Here is a 21,103-nt window from a genome sequence, read left to right on the forward strand (position 1 = left end):
AAAAACTGCAGAATTTGTTGAATTAACTTGAAATGTAATAAGAAAATTCTAAAGACATATATGGGAAAAGGTCTTAAATCTGTATTATGATACTTTTTGGAATTCAACAAAAGAATGACTAAACTGACATAAAAAATGTAGTTAAGGGTTTAAGATTCAATAACAGAGTAAAACAAAAGGGGACATTGTGGGGACTACCTGCAATATTCCCTTCCTTCTTTTGAGTATAGCCTATATATCTGAAAATCCCTAGCCCTAAAAATAATAAAATAAATAATCAAAATAATATCATTACAAATAATAAGATAAATATTGATAGCTCTTTTCAAAACCCAAACCATCTTCTGAAAGGGAATCTGTTTACACTAAATGTGTAAAGTATGCATGCTTGGTCATAAAGTTTATATCCTTCTTATACTAGAAATATCTCAATTTTTATAAGCATGGAACATTATTTAACATAATTGTGCTACTAGGAGAAATTATAAAATGTAGCCTAAATAGTTATTTAGTAAGAAAAAAATGTATTTTTAACTGTCAATTTGTTGAAGCAAGTATCAGACAATGTCACTCTACTGTAGTCCTATCTCAAAATATCTCTATTTTTACTCCAAAATAAGAAACACTCTGTAATGTATTTCTGTATCTCAAAATGATTTCACTGAAACCAGTGCAGGTTTTCAATAAGGTAATCAAATCCTTCAGAGACTTTTCTAAATATAATTCTTAACCTGCAAGGTATTTTATATTCTCTTTAAAAGAATACTGACAGAAATAAAATATGAAAGGATTTCCTCCTTAGTCCCCATAGACATGGAGTGGATCTGATTCTGTTTCAGCCTGAGTCAACAAAAGGTATTAATGGAAATACTACACCTCACTATGGTCCACACTGCTAAAGTTGACAAAAATAGTCAAAGGGTTTAAAAAAAAAAAAAAGGCTAGAAACGTTTAAATTTTAGTAGCTCATTGTGAACCGTGGAAAAAGTCATTAAGTCTGTATATTGATGATACATTCTTTGAAAAAATATATATATGAGAAGTAAACCATTCTCAATGTATTACTGTTTATATCCCTAGTTAAATGTTTCCAAAAATTACTTCCCTTAGGAATAAGATTATATATAATATATATATATATAGCTTTTAGTGCCATATAATAAAATATTATTTTTCCCTTGCTGTATACATTCACCTCAAATTTTAGTTAAGTGATTTGTAAAATGCCATTCTGTTAATCTTTATCAATAACTAGAACATAATTTTGCTCTTCTAAAAATTCTAAAGCTGATAGGAACCTAAACTTTTAGAACCAGGGAAGAGTTTTCAACTAATTTAAATTTGACTTATGGCTTGTTCTGAAAGATAGAGTCTTTCTGGTACAATGCGTTTTTTCTAAAAGTGGTTTAATCATACACAATGGATAAACAGGAGAAAGTGCCAGTATATGATATTTAAATTAATTGGTTCATACATGATATTCCTTAGCACTTTAGTGCTTGGTTCCAAGTATCTGCTGAATGCAGCAAGCCATGAAGGAATATAGTGTTTTATGTGGTATCCACTAATGCCTCAATCAAACCTGTTACTTGTGATACCTATGTATTAGGTGAAATGGTAGCTGCCAAAGATAGGTCCACATCCTAGTTCCTATAACCTGTGATATTGTCTTCTTTGGGAAAAAGGTCTTTGCAACTAATAATAATTAAGGGTCTTAAGATGAAGATATCATCCTGGATTATCTGGATGGACTCTAAATCCAATAATATATGTCCTTAGAAGAGGAAGGCAGAAGTAGATTTGAGACAGACAGAAGAAGAGAACGGCAGAGGACAAGGCCATATAAAAAAAAAAAAAAGAAGGTAGAGATTGGAGTAATGCAAACACAAGCTACAAGAGGCAAAAAACAGAATTTCCTCTAGAGCCTTAAGAGAGAGTGATACCCTGCCAATAGCTTGATTTTAGTCTTAGGGCTTCCAGGACTGAATAAATAAATGAATAAATGTTGTTTTAAGTTATTAGTTTGTGGTAATCTGTAAAGACATCCTGAAAAATATAATATATCTTGTAATTTTTTAATTTTTGTCTCCATAAGAGAGCAACCAGACTCAAATCTTCCTTATTCCTCATTCCAGGGCTAACTTTTTTACCTCTTTTTTGTAAATAAAGTCCTATTGTACTGTAATAGTCATATTTATTAGAGATTTCAAATCTTTTTTTATCTGCACTAATATATTTATAAGGAATGCCACTATTTGTTTATGTTTATGTGCCAATTGCAAAGTTTTACAGATTTTGAGTGGTCTTGCCTCTCCTTGATTTCCCTAAAAAGCCCTGACATTACTAATGTGTGATTTTGCAAAAGAGCTAAAATTTTATTTAGGAATTACTATTTTGTGAGATGATAGAAATGCCTATATTTTATGTGAATAGATGTCCCCATTAAAAAACTTAATTCTATTTAAGAACTGGCAGCATAAAATGTCAATGATAATTTATAATTTTCAATTCAGTTCAGTTCAGTTGCTCAGTCGTGCACTACTCTTTGTGACCGCGTGGACTGCAGCATGTCAGGCCTCCTTGTCCATCGTCAACTCCCAGAGTTTACCCAAACTCATGTCCTTTGAGTCAGTGATGCCACCCAAGCATCTCACCCTCTGTTATCCCCTTTCTCCTCCCACCTTCAATCTTTCCCAGCATCAGGGTCTTTTCAAATGAATCAGCTCTTCATATCAGGTGGCCAAAGTATTGGAGTTTCAGCTTCAATATCAGTCCTTTCAATGAACACTCAGGACTGATCTCCTTTAGGATGGACTGGTTGGATCTCCTTGCAGTCCAAGGGATTCTCAAGAGTCTTATCCAACACCACAGTTCAAAAGCATCAATTCATTTATGCTCAGCTTTTTTATAGTCCAACTCTCACATGCATAAATGACTACTGGAAAAACCAGTAGTTTTTTTTTGACTAGACAGACCTTTGTCAGCAAAGTAAAATCACAGAAGCAGAGAATTGGATGTTATCTTTTTGATAAGTTTATTAAACTTTGAGACTAGAAAAGGCAACTTCCCTATATTTGTTAGAATGTTATCCAATACTACTTGATGATTTCTACTGAAGAAACACTCAAAACTTTAAAACACAGCCCTTTCAAATTGAATTCTTATAACCATCTATGGTTTCTAAATTTTTTGAAATATATTTAAGCCTCACTTTTTAATTTTACTTTCATGTATACTTATATTTTTCTCTGAATTTGTATATTAAAATAGATTCAAAATATTTTTAATTAGGTAAAATAAAACTTGATGGAGTAAGAGTTTGGTACAGTGAAAATATAGAGATATAGCACCAATAAACTTCTCTACGGAAATAATGGAAAATAAAAATCTGAAATAGATAAAGCAACCCAAATGTTTGTCATCTGACAAATGGTAAACACAACATGGTATATCCATATAATGAAATATTATTCCACAATATAAGAAATGGTACAATATGGGTAAGTCTTGAAAACATTATGCCAAGTGAAAGAAGTCAATTATAACACACACACAAACACACATACATACATACAAACAAACATATTATGACTCTACTTTATGAAATGCCTGATATAGGCAAATCTATGGAGCAGAAACAGTGGAAACAGTGTCAGACTTTATTTTGGGGGGCTCCAAAATAACTACTGATGCTGATTGCAGCCATGAAATTAAAAGATGTTTACTCCTTGGAAGGAAAGTTATAACCAACCTAGACAGCATATTAAAAAGCAGAGACATTACTTTGCCAACCAAGGTCCATCTAGTCAGAGCTGTGGTTTTCCCAGTGGTCATGTATGGATGTCAGAGTTGTACTACAAAGAAAGCTGAGCAGTGAAGAATTGATGCCTTTGAACTGCAGTGTTGGAGAAGACTCTTGAGAGTCCCTTGGACTGCAAGGAGATCCAACCAGTCCATCCTAAAAGAGATCAGTCCTGGGTGTTCATTGGAAAGATTGATGTTGAAGCTGAAACTCCAATACTTTGGCCACCTGACGCGAAGAGTTGACTCATTAGAAAAGACCCTTGTGCTGGGAAAGACTGAAGGCAGGAGGAGAAGGGGACGACAGAGGATGAAATGGTTGGATGGCATCACCAACTCAATGGACATGGGTTTGGGTAAACTCCGGCAGCTGGTGATGGACAGGGAGGCCTGGCATGCTGCAGTTCATGGGGTTGCGAAGAGTTGTACACGACTGAGTGACTGAACTGAACTGAACTGATGGAGTAGATAGTAGACTAGTGGCTGTCAAAGACTATAAGTAAGATGTAATGTACAGTGACTGTCAGTGGATTTCTTTTTAAGGTGATAAAACTTTCATATTAGATATTTATGACTGCACACCTCTATGAGTGAGTGAGTGAAGTCGCTCAGTCGTGTCCAATTCTTTGCGACCCCATAGACTGTAGCCTACCAGGCTCTTCCATCCATGGAATTTTTCAGGCAAGAGTACTGGAGTGGGTTGCCATTTCCTTCTCCAGGGGATCTTCCTAACCCAGGGATCAAACTTGGTGATGCACACCTCTATAGTATACTAAAAACTACTGAATGGTACATTTTAAAACATGCATTTTGTGATACACAAATTACATCTCAATAGGTAGCACATTTTAAAACATGCATTTTGTGATACACAAATTACATCTCAATAGGTAGCACAGTAAAGAATCTTACTGCAATGCAGGAGACCTGGGTTTGATCCCTGGGTAGGGATCCCCTGGAGAAGAGAATGGCAACCCACTCCAATATTTTTGTCTGGAGAATTCCATGGACAGAGGAGCCTGGTGGGCTATAGTCCATGGGGTCACAAAGAGTCAGACATGACTGAATGACTAACACTACTGCTACTAAAACTTATAAAACACAGACACAACACAAAAGCAGGCAAAAAGCAAAACAAGATCCATGGGTATCAGCAGCCATGAGAAAGGAAGTAGGGGGATGGCAAAAGAATTTAAATAGACTTGAGAGCCTGAGAATTGCACATCCTCTACAGACAGATAATACTCTTTAAAATCTTGACAAGGTAATCACAGTACAGCAGCCAAAACTGGGCTAGGGCTGTACACACTCTGATTCAAAGGCATCTGTAAGAAAACTGTCTAAATTCTGTTGTGGAAGACTCTGGACCTTATGGATCCTTGAGACCCACTAACTCGATATCCTCTCCAGAACAGTTCAACATTGACAGAAGCTACAGTATATAGACTCTAAACTGAGAAGGTTCAGAAAGAATCGTGAAAGAAAAAGAGAGCCAACAGATTTTTAAAATACATGGATATATATATATATATTTTAACATCTATAAAAATAACAACAGAAGTTCTAGAGCCATTAAGTTAGGTATGTTTTCTTGATATGTTCTCTTTAAGAGAACAGAAACGAAGACTTAATTCATTGTACATGAGCAATGTAAAGGACTGTAGTAAATCCCATGCAAATATATTATAAATTAAATACAAAAAAGAATAAATAAATAAACAAATAAAGTTAGAACTGGACATGGAACAACAGACTGGTTCCAAATAGGAAAAGGAGTACCTCAGTGCTGTATATTGTCACCCTGCTTATTTAACTTGAATGCAGAGTACATTATGAGAAACGCTGGGCTAGATGAAGCACAAGCTGGAATCCCACAAGATTGCTGGGAGAAATATCAATAACCTCAGATATGCAGATGACACCACCCTTAAGGCAGAAAGTGAAGAGGAGCTAAAAAGCCTCTTGATGAAAGTAAAAGAGGAGAATGAAAAAGTTGGCTTAAAGCTCAACATTCAGAAAACTAAGATCATGGTATCCAGCCCCATCACTTCATGATAAATAGATGGGAAAACCGTTTTCTCTCTGTTTTCATATATGTTTGAAATTATACATAATAAGAATGCTAATAAAAGAGGTAACTTTGAAGTTTGCAGTTTACAGAATCGTGCAAAAAAGCAAATGAGAGACAATGAAGACTGGAAACATGTTAGTAAAGAGAGGAATAGAAAGGAGAGAATGGATGTATTATTGGATAGAACTGGCAGAAATCTGTGACCTGTGGAGATAAAAAGGGTAGAGGCGCCAAAGATGACTCCAAGGTTCTGGCTGAGAGGACTTAGTACATGTGAATAACTTGAGACATGAGCCACATGAGGAAGTGATGCAATTAACTTAGAGGGAAGCACAGAAGAATATGTTTTGCATAGAAGATGATGAGCTATATCTGGAGAGATTAAATTTTCCAAAAATGTTAAGGTAAAATTGTATAATTAGGTACCATAATGATTGGAACTCTATGCCCAATTAACAATAAAATCTATCAAATGACTTCAGAATTGACTCACTCTCTCTCTTCTTTCCTGTCTACTTTGGTTTGTGAAGTTCTTTCCTCTGTTAATTCATCTTTCCTGCTTTCTCTTCTGTTCTTGCATTTTAAGAATGCAATAGAAAAGAATTGGCCTGCCAATGCAGGAGACAAGGATTCAACCCCAGGAAAATCTCCTGGAGAAGGAAATGGCAACCCACTCCAGTATTGTTGCTGGGGATAATCCCATGAACAGAGGAGCCTGGTGGGCTACAGTCCATGGGATGGCAAAAAAGTTGATCATGAGCTAGTGACTAAATAACAACTTAGATATTTAAATTTTTCTGGAAAATGACCTGTCCTGGTTTTAAAATTTCAAATAACAAGGGGAAATGTTAAATGTTGTTTAAAGAAAAATAAACAACTGCCTCCTAATTCTGCTCCCCAGAATTTGGAGACATGAAGCTCTTTTAATTGTTTACCCTGGCACTTATTTTTCTGTTTTGAAATTATAGGCAAATTTTATGAACTCTGAATTTATCAATTAATAAATTACTTATTGTTTCCCATTTAGATAAATGTTTAGTTCTTATACTCACTTATCCTATAATCAGAATACAGTTATGTCACATTAATATTATATCAGCATACGGTGCTTTCATTATAAGCAGTTAAACTTGGTTACCCTTGACCCAGTTAACACACTCAAGTTACATTTTGTTCTTTTTAAATAATGTTGCTTTGTTTTTCATGAAGTTTGTAATTATTACCTCTTTTCTCCATATTTTTAGTTTCCTGTGGTCCTTTATAATGTGCCTTCTCACATCGCCCAGAACTCCTTCAATTAAATTTTTTATTTATATGTTTCTTTAATTGAAGTAAAACAGTGAATTAAATTAACTGTAAGATCAAGCATCACACGTTCTATCAGTTTTCCTTAGCCACCAAAAGACCTGGGGAGGTACTTGGCTTTCAAAGGATTCTGCATAGTTATGGCCTCAAACACCCCAATATCATAATTCTGAGAACTTACTTCCTGATATTGCATAAAGAGAGGCATGTTGTAGGGTTTATAAGCATAGATTCTGAAGTTAAGTCTAACCAATTCAAATCCTATTCCTTGGGGGGTGTTACAGGATATAAATGAATAATATGAATAAAGTATCCAAAGTAGTTAATTTACAAAGGGAAAGACAGAGTATTTTTTAAATAAAAAATTTTCTTCCTTCATCATATTCAGGGTATCTTCTTTCTTGGTTCCCTCTACTGTTTTGGAGGAACAGACATTTCAAGAGCTTTTTGAGAAAGGATGGGAGATAATTTGTTGAGATGTTGCATGTTGAAAATGTACTTCTTCTACTCTTACACTTGCTAAAAATTCTAGTTTAAAAATACTTCAATCATACCATTAAATTAATTTAAATTGCAATAAATCATGATTAAATTCAATGCAATTGCACAACTAATTAAAGTTGTTTTTTTTTTTATTTCAACAAAATATCTTTAGGATTCCCTGCATCAAAAATTCTGACACTGAAGATTTTCAGTGATTAATGAGAACAGAGAAACAGAACAGTGGACCCAAGTATGTTATGAGCTACATTATTGCAAAGGATATGGAACCTCATACACAGAAAATGAACTACCTATATTCCTTAAGGCTTTCTGGTAATTTAACTGTTTCTCAACCACTGAAACTAAGTCTCCAGGAGTAATAACCTACATTAATTACTAAGGGTCCTCCCTGTTGATGATAGCTTATAGGTAATGTACTTGAAAGTCAATTTGGATGTAAATAAAATACTTCACTTTCACTTTGCTGAGAAAACACAGTCTAGCTACCAGCTATCAATATGGTTCAAATTGAATCCTTTTCCTTAAAATAGAGTGTAAAATATGGAGACATCAAATATTTCATAATAACAATAACATTAAAGGAAGTTTTTAACCAAAGTAAAAACAACAAGCAAAACCATCAGCATCAACAATTAAAAAAAAAACAACAATTAACCAGATTACAAGAGATGAAGCTAATGAAAATAATAAAATTTAATAGAAGAAAAAGACTAAAATATTAAAATAAGTGAATAGGTAAAATATTAAAATAATTTTATCTTACACTAAGCTTATATTTTACTATTAAAATGAGTGAAATATAAAATAATATTTAAAGTAAATAAATAAGCAAGTAAGAATATTAAATGAGTAAAATTTTTAAAATATGATAAAATTTTAAACCAAAAATAAGAAAAATGGAATATTTTTTAAAACTCAACTAATAGAGCTCAAAATCTAGTCTCCCACACACAAAATGAAACAATAACATAACTTGATTCTTTTTTTTTTTTTAATAACTTGACTAACACTGCGCCTCACAGGACAAAGCATGACTGTGAGGGAGATAGTACGGCGCTGGACACTGGCCTCTCGGGCAGCAGTCCCGGAGGCTGCCAGTCAGTGACTCTCACTCAGGAGGGTTCAAAGGCCAGGCGGCTCTGCGTCCTGGCTCAGCTGTGGGCTGTGTAATGCCTCGACCCATGACTGTCCTTGCACGCTGACCCTAGGCGAGGTCTGAGACACCTGCGACCTAACTTGATTCTTAATATATACTCTAAAGAGTAAATGAGATAGAATTATATAGAAAAATAAACTGGAGAAAACAGCAAAATATTTAAAAATAGAAATTACATGCTAAGAAATATGGCATATGCAGCCACACTCCATTGACAAGATTATATTACATCCATTAAGTATACATTCTATTACAAAAGAATGGATAGGATGGAGGGGGAAAATAATCTAAGAAATAGTGTGAGAAAACACCTGTGACCTGAAGAAAAAAAAAAGTCTTTAGATTGAAAATTATTACCAAATGGCAGAAGAAAAAAAAAAAAAATCACCTGAAAAACATATAAATGTAAACATGTTGAATAGAAAGATAGAAAGAAAATTGCAAATTTTCAGAAAAAATACACACAAAGGAATAGACAATTTCTTATAATATCTTAATTACCAAATTTGATTAAGAATATAAAAATACCTGAATAGAATTGAAAATTTAGATAAAATTGGAAAGGTAATAAAACATTTTCAACTTTTAAATAAATATTTGATTAAATTCAGCACCTATTTATGATATTATATTGTCATCTAACATAATCCACAAATGATAAATTAAAATAATTTGAGATTCCAAGGTAACAAGCAAGTTTACAATGCTTATATGTTTCACCTAGCATACTGGCAACAATGTTTTTTAACTGAGATCCTAGAGAAATGGGACTAGCATACCGTATAAGTTTTAGCATATATTGGTACACAATTTTAGGACAGTTTTAAATGTGCATATTGTTTCTCCAAGAAAAGAATCTTACAGAAATACATACACACATATATATATATATATATAAAATATCGACATATATATATATGTATGTATAACATTCCACTATATATCTTATATATATATATATATATGTGTGTGTATATATGTGTGTGTGTGTGTGTATATATATTCATCAGAGGATGAAATGGTTGGATGGCATCACCGACATGATGGACATGAGTTTAAGAAGGCTCTGGGAGTTGGACAGGGAATCCTGGAGTGCTGTGGTCCATGGGATGGCAAAGCATTAGACATGACTAAGCAACTGAACTGAACTGATGCATATATATATATATATACACACAATGTATGTTATTCACAGTATTGTAAGAATGAAAAAATGCTACATGTCCATCAATGACAAATGATTAAATAAAATATAATATGTTTATCTTAAAAACAATCTGACAGTTTAAAAAAGTAAGTATTTTACTTATAAGTTTGTTTGACATATTTAAATTTTGGTACTAGGCATGGACAGAGGAGCCTGGCAAGCTATAGTCCGTAGGGTCACAAAGTCTCAGACACAGCTGAGCATACACACACTACTACTACATTCATCTATGCAATATATAGGAGAGATACATCAAAAAAGGACTTACACATTTTTCTCTATAATCCTTTCATTTATGTATGCATTTATTTTCATACTAAGCATATATTTACTGTTTATTTTGGTTAAAATCCTTAAAAATATGTAAAGAAGCATGATAAATGTAGTTTCCAATTTCTTATTATCTTTGATGCTTTATCTTGTAGTATTGTAATTATCCTGTTTTACTGCCTATTAGCTGCTCTAGTGCCAATTACTTTGGTACTGCTTTACTAGGTAAACAGAGTGAAATAAAGTTCAGTAATGGTTAGTAATATGATGTAAAAAGTTTAGAAGTGATGAAATGAGCAATATCACTAAACTGCTGAAACAGTGCCGAGATTCACTAAGTGCTATACAAAAGAAAGCAAACAAACAAGAATTCATTACACAGTTGACTAAGCTCTGCAACTGATGGGCAATCTTCATTGCCATGTGACATTCAGGCTCTCATTAGTGATTTCAGGCCAGCAGAGGAGACAGTAAAATTTGATACAAGCTGTCAAGGTGAAGTTTTAAGAGTTATGATTCTGAATTTATTGTTAAGAGTCATATAAGACTAATACATGACAAACAGATTTAGAAATGTCTTTACACAAGAAATTTGGGGATCTAGTCCTAAATCCAAAAATCTTAACATCTTTAAAAAAAAAAAACACAGGGAAACACACAAAAAATGCTATATTAATCCAACTTATATTTTTAGAATTTTTTGTATAAAAGATAATGATAATCAATGAATAATGGTAATGCCTATAATTCTCCATTATTTTCTTATAAATTTGACTTTAAGAAAATCTAGCTATTTCTAGGAATAAGATATATAAACAAAATCTCTACAGGTACCTGCAAATAAAATAAAACCTTTAATAACATCTCTTGGACTGGAATGCAATCCAAATCTAAATTTGTATATCACCATGAAATAATGACTTCCTGGGCTAGGGAAGCAAATAATAGGTCATATTTTTCATCTTTTAGCATGGGGAGAGAGCTTTGTAAAACCAAACAGATTGTCTGGCAAAGGTTTCTGAACTTGGTTTTTTTTTTTTTTTTTTTGTAATCACAGAGAACTGCCAGCTATCAATAGAAAATCTCAACCAAAGGATTCATAGAGCTTAGTCTACTAGATTAAACAGAGATGTAGTTAACAAGCCTCTTTCAGTCTAAGAGAGGTATAATAATATGTTAGAGGTGTTAGTAAAATTTCTAAAACTTACTGTTGGCTTTCTAAAGTTGTGGTTAATATTTTAGCTTCTAGCAATAATTTTATCATGGTCCTATTTACTTACCTTTATGAAAAATAAAATTTATCATTATATGATACATAATATAAAGTTCTTTGTTAATTAAAAAGAATCTAAGTAAACTATACCTTTTTCTTGAGAATTTTACTTCCTGTAAATTGCAATAATTATAAAAGCATATCATGAGATAGTAATTTTAATAATGAAACAAAAAGATTGTAAATGTTGTACTACTAAATGTATTACTTACATTCTCAAATAACTAAGCAATCAAAAATTATAAGATAAAGTACATGTATTTATTAACTATATAACATCAAACATTTTTTCACAAAAGAATCTGTTTTTAAAAATGTGGTTTTCACATAGACATCTCATAACTCATTACTGGACACTTCATGCACTCAAGAGAGAAGAAATCCAGCTCAACCCACCAGAACACCGACACAAGCTTCCCTAACCAAGAAACCTTGACAAGCCACCTGTACAAACCCATACATAGCAAGGAAACTCCACAATAAAGAGAACTCCACAAACTGCCAGAATACAGAAAGGACACCCCAATCTTAGCAATATAAACAAGATGAAGAGACAGAGGAATACACAGCAGGTAAAGGAACAGGATAAATGCCCACCAAACCAAACAAAAGAGGAAGAGATAGGGAATCTACCTGATAAAGAATTCCGAATAATGATAGTGAAATTGATCCAAAATCTTGAAATCAAAATGGAATCACAGATAAATAGCCTGTAGACAAGGATTGAGAAGATACAAGAAAGGTTTAACAAGGACCTAGAAGAAATAAAAAAGAGTCAATATATAATGAATAATGCAATAAATGAGATCAAAAACACTCTGGAGGCAACAAATAGTAGATAACAGAGGCAGAAGATAGGATTAGTGAATTAGAAGATAGAATGGTAGAAATAAATGAATCAGAAAGGAAAAAAGAAAAATGAATGAAAAGAAATGAGGACAATCTCAGAGACCTCCAGGACAATATTAATCGCCCCAACATTCGAATCATAGGAGTCCCAGAAGAAGAAGACAAAAAGAAAGACCATGAGAAAATACTTGAGGAGATGATAGTTGAAAAATTCCCTAAAATGGGGAAGGAAATAATCACCCAAGTCCAAGAAACCCAGAGAGTCCCAAACAGGATAAACCCATGGCAAAACACCCCAAGACATATATTAATCAAATTAACAAAGATCAAACACAAAGAACAGATATTAAAAGCAGCAAAGGAAAAACAACAAATAACACACAAGTGAATTCCCATAAGGATAACAGCTGACCTTTCAATAGAAACTCTTCAAGCCAGGAGGGAATGGCAGGACATACTTAAAGTGATGAAAGAAAATACCCTACAGCCCAGATTATTGTACCCAGCAAGGATCTCATTCAAATATGAAGGAGAAATCAAAAGCTTTACAGACAAGCAAAAGCTGAGAGAATTCAGCACCACCAAACCAGCTCTCCAACAAATACTAAAGGATATTCTCTAGACAGGAAACAGAAAAAGGGTGTATAAATTCAAACCCAAAACAATAAAGTAAATGGCAACGGGATCATACTTATCAATAATTACCTTAAACATAAATGGGTTGAATGCCCCAACCAAAAGACAAAGACTGGCTGAATGGATACAAAAACAAGACCCCTACATATGTTGTCTACAAGAGACCCACCTCAAAACAGGGGACACATACAGACTGAAAGTGAAGGGGTGGAAAAAGGTTTTCCATGCAAATAAAGACCAAAAGAAAGCAGGAGTAGCACTACTCATATCAGATAAAATAGACTTTAAAACAAAGGCTGTGAAAAGAGACAAAGACGGTCACTACATAATGGTCAAAGGATCAACCCAAGAAGAAGATATAACAATTATAAATATACACGCACCCAACATAGGAGCACCTCAATATGTAAGACAAATGCTAACAAGTATGAAAGGAGAAATTAACAATAACACAATAATAGTGGAAGATTTTTTAATACCCCACTCACACCTATGGATAGATGAACTAAACAGAAAATTAACAAGGAAACACAAACTTTAAATGATACAATAGACCAGTTAGACCTAATTGATATCTATAGGACATTTCATCCCAAAACAATGAATTTCACCTATTTCTCAAGTGCACACGGAAGCTTCTCCACGGTAGATCACATCCCTGGGCCATAAATCTAGCCTTGGGAAATTCAAAAAATTGAAATCATTCCAAGCATCTTTTCTGATCACAATGCAGTAAGATTAGATCTCAATTACAGGAGAAAAACTATTAAAAATTCCAACATATGGAGGCTGAACAACACGCTGCTGAATAACCAACAAATCACAGAAGAAATCAAAAAAGAAATCAAAATTTGCATAGAAATGAATGAAAATGAAAACACAACAACCCAAAACCTGTGGGACACTGTAAAAGAAGTCCTAAGGGGAAAGTTCATGGCAATACAGGCGTACCTCAAGAAATAAGAAAAAAGTCAAATAAATAACCTAACCCTACACCTAAAGCAACTAGAAAAGAAAGAAATGAAGAACCCCAGGGTTAGTAGAAGGAAAGAAATCTTAAAAATTAGGGCAGAAATAAATGCAAAAGAAACAAAAGAGACCATAGCAAAAATCAACAAAGGCAAAAGCTGGTTCTTTGAAAGGATAAATAAAATTGACAAACCATTAGCCAGACTCATCAAGAAACAAAGGGAGAAAAATCAAATCAATAAAATTAGAAATGAAAATGGAGAGATCACAACAGACAACATAGAAATACAAAGGATCATAAGAGACTACTATCAGCAATTATATGCCAATAAAATGGACAACGTGGAAGAAATGGACAAATTCTTAGAAAAGTACAACTTTCCAAAACTGGACCAGGAAGAAATAGAAAATCTTAACAGACCCATCACAAGCATGGAAATTGACACTGTAATCACAAATCTTCCAGCAAACAAAAGCCCAGGTCCAGAAGCTTCACAGCTGAATTCTACCAAAAATTTAGAGAAGAGCTAACACCTATCCTACTCAAACTCTTCCAGAAAATTGCAGAGGAAGGTAAACTTCCAAACTCATTCTATGAGGCCACCATCACCCTAGTACCAAAACCTGACAAAGATGCCACAAAAAAAGAAAACAACAGGCCAATATCACTGATGAACATAGATGCAAACATCCTTAACAAAAGTCTAGCAATCAGAATGCAACAACACATTAAAAAGATCATACACCATGACCAAGTGGGCTTTATCCCAGGGATGCAAGGATTCTTCAATATCCGCAAATCAATCAGTGTAATACACCACATTAACAAATTGAAAAATAAAAACCATATGATTATCTCAATAGATGCAGAGAAAGCCTTTGACAAAATTCAACATCCATTTATGATAAAAAAAACTCTCCAGAAAGCAGGAATAGAAGGAACATACCTCAACATAATAAAAGCTATATATGATAAACCCACAGCAAATATTATCCTCAATGGTAAAAAATTGAAAGTATTTCCTCTAAAGTCAGGAACAAGACAAGGGTGCCCACTTTCACCATACTATTCAACATAGTTTTGGAAGTTTTGGCCACAGCAATCAGAGCAGAAAAAGAAATAAAAGGAATCCAAATTGGAAAAGAAGAAGTAAAACTCTCACTGTTTGCCAATGACATGATCCTCTACATAGAAAACCCTAAAGACTCCACCAGAAAATTAATAGAACTAATTAATTAATATAGTAATGTTGCAGGATATAAAATCAACACACAGAAATCCCTTGCATTCCTATACACTAATAATGAGAAAACAGAAAGAGAAATTAAGGAAACAATTCCATTCACCATTGCAATGAAAAGAATAAAATACTTAGGAATATATCTACCTAAAGAAACTAAAGACCTATATATAGAAAACTATAAAACACTGGTGAAAGAAATCAAAGAGTACACTAATAGATGGAGAAATATACCATGTTCATGGATTGGAAGAATCAATATAGTGAAAATGAGTATACTACCCAAAGCAATTTATAGATTCAACGCAATCCCTATCAAGCTACCAACAGTATTCTTCACAGAGCTAGAACAAATAATTTCACAATTTGTATGGAAATACAAAAAACCTCGAATTGCCAAAGCTATCTTGAGAAAGAAGAATGGAACTAGAAGAATCAATCTGCCTGACTTCAGGCTCTACTACAAAGCCACAGTTATCAAGACAATATGGTACTGGCACAAAGACAGAAATATAGATAAATGGAACAAAATAGAAAGCCCAGAGATAAATCCACGCACCTATGGACACCTTATCTTTGACAAAGGAGGCAAGAATATACAATGGAGAAAAGACAATCTCTTTACACAATGGAGTATTACTCAGCCATTAAAAAGAATACATTTGAATCAGTTCTAATAGAGGTGGATGAAACTGGAGCAATTTTACTCACCCCCCCCAAAAACAAAAAAAAAAAGATCTAAACGTAAGGCCAGAAACCATAAAACTCCCAGAGGAGAACACAGGCAAAACTCTCCAACATACATCACAGCAGGATCCTCTATAACCCACCTCCCAGAATATTGGAAATAAAAGCAAAAATAAACAAATAGGACCTAATTAAACTTAAAAGCTTCTGCACAACAAAGGAAACTATAAGCAAGGTGAAAAGGCAGCCTTCAGAAAGGGAGAAAATAATAGCAAATGAAGCAACTGACAAAGAACTAATCTCAAAAATATACAAGCAACTCCTACAGCTCAATTCCAGAAAAATAAATGACCCAATCAAAAAATGGGCCAAAGAACTAAATAGACATTTCTCCAAAGAAGACATACAGATGGCTAACAAACACATGAAAAGATACTCAACATCACTCATTATCAGAGAAATGCAAATCAAAACCACTATAAGGTACCATTTCACGGCAGTCAGAATGGCTGCGATCCAAAAGTCTACAAGCAATAAATGCTGGAGAGGGTGTGGAAAAAGGGAACCCTCTTACACTGTTGGTGGGAATGCAAACTAGTACAGCCACTATGGAGAACAGTGTGGAGATTCCTTAAAAAACTGGAAATAGAACTGCCTTATGATCCAGCAATCCCACTGCTGGGCATACACACTGAGGAAACTAGAATTGAAAGAGACACGTGTACCCCAATGTTCATCGCAACACTGTTTATAATAGCCAGGACATGGAAGCAACCTAGATGTCCATCAGCAGATGAATGGATAAGAAAGCAGTGGTACATATACACAATGGAGTATTACTCAGCCATTAAAAAGAATGCATTTGAATCAGTTCTAATGAGGTGGATGAAACTGGAGCCTATTATACACAGTGAAGTAAGCCAGAAAGAAAAACACCAATACAGTATACTAACGCATATATATGGAATTTAGAAAGATGGTAACAATAACCCTGTATACGAGACAGCAAAAGAGACACAGATGTATAGAACAGTCTTTTGGACTCTGTGGGAGAGGGACAGGGTGGGATGATTTGGGAGAATGGCATTGAAACATGTATAATATCATATATGAAACGAGTCACAGGTCCAGGTTTGATGTACGATACTGGCTGCTTGGGGACTGAGATGACCTGGGGGGATGGTATGGGGAGGGAGGAGGGAGGAGGGTTCGGGATGGGGAACACATGTATACCTGTGGCAGATTCATTTTGATGCATGGCAAAACCAATACAGTATTGCAAAGTTAAAAAATAAAAGAATAAGAAAAAAAATGTGGTTTTCAGTTTACTTTAGTATATTAAGTGCCTTACACTAAGCAAGAATCATTTGAAAAAAATTAAAGATATGGAAAGTGTAAATGCCTAGAGAAGACTAATTTTAAATTAAGGAGACAGGCCCAGTAAGATTAAATAATATTTATAAAGTCACATTTAGAAGAGAAGGTAGATCTAGAGTCTATGGTCTCCTGACTACCACTGTGTGTTTCCACTCTATTATTATGGACTATCATTTTCAATTAAATGTTAACTATGTTAAAACTTTGTGGGCTTCCCAGGTGGCGCTAGTGGTAAAGAACCCATCTGCCAATGCAGGAGACCTAAGAGATGCTGGTTCAATCCCTGGGTTGAGAAGGTACCCTGGAAGAGGGCTTGGCAACCCACTCTAGTATTCTTGCCTGGAGAAGTCCATGGACAGAGGAGCCTGGTGGACTATGGTCCACAGAGTCGCAAAGATTGTGGTGAGTTAGCATGCACAGATGCATGCATGCTAAAACTTTACATAATTGTAAAGTTAGAGAAATTAGAAACAAACTATTGAATATCTTATAAACTGTGTTTATCATTGTTAGTAATCTCATAAATCTTCAGTAAGAAGAACATTTAAATTCACAAGTTTATCAGATATCCTGAACTTTAATGAACCACATCATGGGACAGAAAAGCATAAATAAAGTAGACACATAAAGCAAAACTTTAAACTGTTAAGTCTAAAAAGCAAGCTTCATATTATGTAAGCCTCATATTTTAAAATTTTCCAGGCATTATGAACTATTGTTCAAGATACCTAAATTTGTTGAGATGAGTGGTATTGTTCATCAGTCTTAAAATTCAATACTCTATGTGTAATCTATTTATATCTACTCATTCTATTAAATAATTAGCTCTGGAACCCTAAAGAAAATTACCCTAAAGATAAATATGCACTGAGGCAGAAAGACTGCTTTTTACTCTTTTAAAATCACATGTAACTTATACCTTTCTTATATGAGTTAGGACTGAGCACATTCAAAAGTTACTGAATAAGGAACCGTTCACATCATTCAACAAAGAACCTCTTTCACTCATCTAGCTGGTTGTCTCTTCTCAAGGCCAGCCCCTACCAACCTTAGTCATAAACTATTGTAAGTACAGTTCTTTGAGGTATTGATAGAAGGTGATTATGTTCTCAAATTCAAAGCAGTTCAGTTCATTGAAAAGGCTGACTCAGAGCAATGTATGTTTCAGCACTAGACTCTTCACTAGCAATGAAAACTGTGCTGCTGCCTCTTGTAGATCAAGGTCAGCGATTTACAGGTAAATAGCTCCCTCCACTGGCCCAACCATCATTCTATGCTATGAAGTCTAAAATCCAAGTCCCCTACTACCAAGTTTGCAAACGGAACACAGAATGCTAGAGCAGCTTGAAAATTTAGAAACACTGAATTTATAGCTGGGTCAGCCAGTAACTAAGAGGTGGCAACCCTTTGAGTACTAAGATCTAAATGGAAACTTAACGAGTTGAAGGAATACATATCAATGCCTATAAATATTAAAAGACCTATGACGGTGAGACTGGAAAACACATTCTAAAAAGCAGTTTGCAGTTTTGAGAGGATATAATGATAACAAAAGGAATGCCAATGATCTCTAAACTACCATATAGTAGATATAGTGGGTCTAGTTGGGCTTTTGTTTTGCTGATTGGGTATTAAAGTTTAAGGATTACTCAGTTTGCTTGGGTCAGAGTTGTTGTTAAAACCTGCCTTCTCCTAAAGAATATATATGCTTTCAATTTGAGAGGATACTCATCATTAGCCTATCATATGGTGCTGGTGTATATATATACATGGTGTATATATTTGGTGAATATATATATATATATATATATGGTGTATATATTTCTTTTTCATGATATTGTGCAGCCCAACTTCTTTATCTTACAAGTGATGAGGTTAGAAAACACGAACTAGTTTACTAAAAATGTCCTTATCTAAGCTCTAGCCAGATCACCTGACACTTATTTTGGTATTCTATATAGGAGAAGAGTGTTTCTTGCAATGTGTAGTCCCTGGACCAACAGCAACATCATCATACCTGAGACTTGCTAAGAATGCAAATAACAGGCCCATTTCCCAGATCTATCAAGTCAGAAACTTGGGGCAGATGAAAGAAATCTGGGTTTAAGCAAGTCTTCCAAATGATTATGATATGCATTAGAGTTTGAAGCTTTACTTGACATATATAATTACTTTAAATTATTTAATAACATTAATGAATATAATTTAAGTTTAAATTAAATTTTAAATTCATGTACTAAATTTTAGTGCATAAAATCAACTTATGAGTTATGTTCAAAGTGATCCTCTTCAGTCAAAACTGGATAAATTGTTCCCATCAATACTGACTGAATCACTTCCAATGTTCCATTCTATTTTGTCCCCAAATACTGTTCATTCTTCTAGTTCACTCAAAGGACAATTCCTGTGTGTGTGTTTTTCTTCTATAACTCAACTAAGTTGCAGATCAAACTGGTCTTTCCCTATTACTATTTGGTAGAAAGGTATTACTATTATATTCTATACAATTGTATTCTATACAATTACTATTACTATTCTACACAATTGGGCTTCCCTGGTGGCTCAGAGGGTAAAGCATCTGCCTGTGATGCAGGACACCCGGATTCAATCCCCGGGTTGGGAAGATCCCCTGGAGAAGGAAATGGCAACCCACTCCAATACTCTTGCTTGGAAAATTCCATGGGCTGAGGAGACTGGTAGGCTACAGTCCATGGGGATCTCAAAGAGTTCGACACTACTAAGCAACTTCACTACTATTCTGTACAATTACTATTTGGTAGAAAATTGCATACTTCTACCAAAGCAATTTTAACACTTCACCTACTCATTTATAATAACTGATTTCCATTATAAGATTCTAAATGTTTGACAGGCCAAAAAGTGTTGATATGCCACAAAATTTGGAGAACTCAGCAGTGGCCACAAGACTGGAAAAGGTCAGTTTTCATTCCGATCACCAAAAAAGGCAATGCCAAGGAATGTTCAAACTATCACACAATTGCACTCATTTCATATGATAGCAAGGTAAGGCTCAAAATCCAAGCTAGGCTTCAACATAATGTAAATTGAGAACTTCCAGATATACAATCTAGATGTAAAAAAGTCAGAGGAACCAGAGATCAAATTGCCAATATCCCTTGGATCATAGACAAAGCAAGGGAATTCCAAAAAATATCTAATTCATTGAGTACACTAAAGCCTTTGATTGTGTGGATCACCAATTCTTAAAGAGATGGGAATTTCAGACCACCTTACCTGTCTCCTGAGAAATCTGTATATAGGGCAAGAAGCAACAGTTAGAACCAGACATAGAAGAATGGACTGGTTCCAAATTGGGAAAGGAGTACATCAAAGCTGTATATTGTCACCCTGCTTATTTAATTTATATGCAAAGTACATCATGCAAATTGTCGGTTGGATGAATCACAAGCTGGAATCAATACACAATATTGTTGGAGAAATATCAACAGTCTCAAGTATGCAAATGATACTACCCTAATGCAAGAAAGTGAAGAGGAACTAAAGACCCTCTTGATGGGGTGAAAGAATATAGTGAAAAAGCTAGCTTAAAATTTAACATTCAAAAAACTAAGATCATGGCATACAACTCCCATCACTTCATTGCAAATATATGGGGAAACAATGGAAACAGTGGCAGATTTTATTTTCTAGGGCTCCAAAATCATAGCAGATGATGACTGCAGCCATGAAATTAAAAGGTACTTGCTCCTCAGAAAGAAAGCTATGACAAACCCAG

This window comes from Bos javanicus, chromosome 1, assembly GCF_032452875.1.
Source record: "Bos javanicus breed banteng chromosome 1, ARS-OSU_banteng_1.0, whole genome shotgun sequence".
Lineage (NCBI taxonomy): Eukaryota > Metazoa > Chordata > Mammalia > Artiodactyla > Bovidae > Bos > Bos javanicus.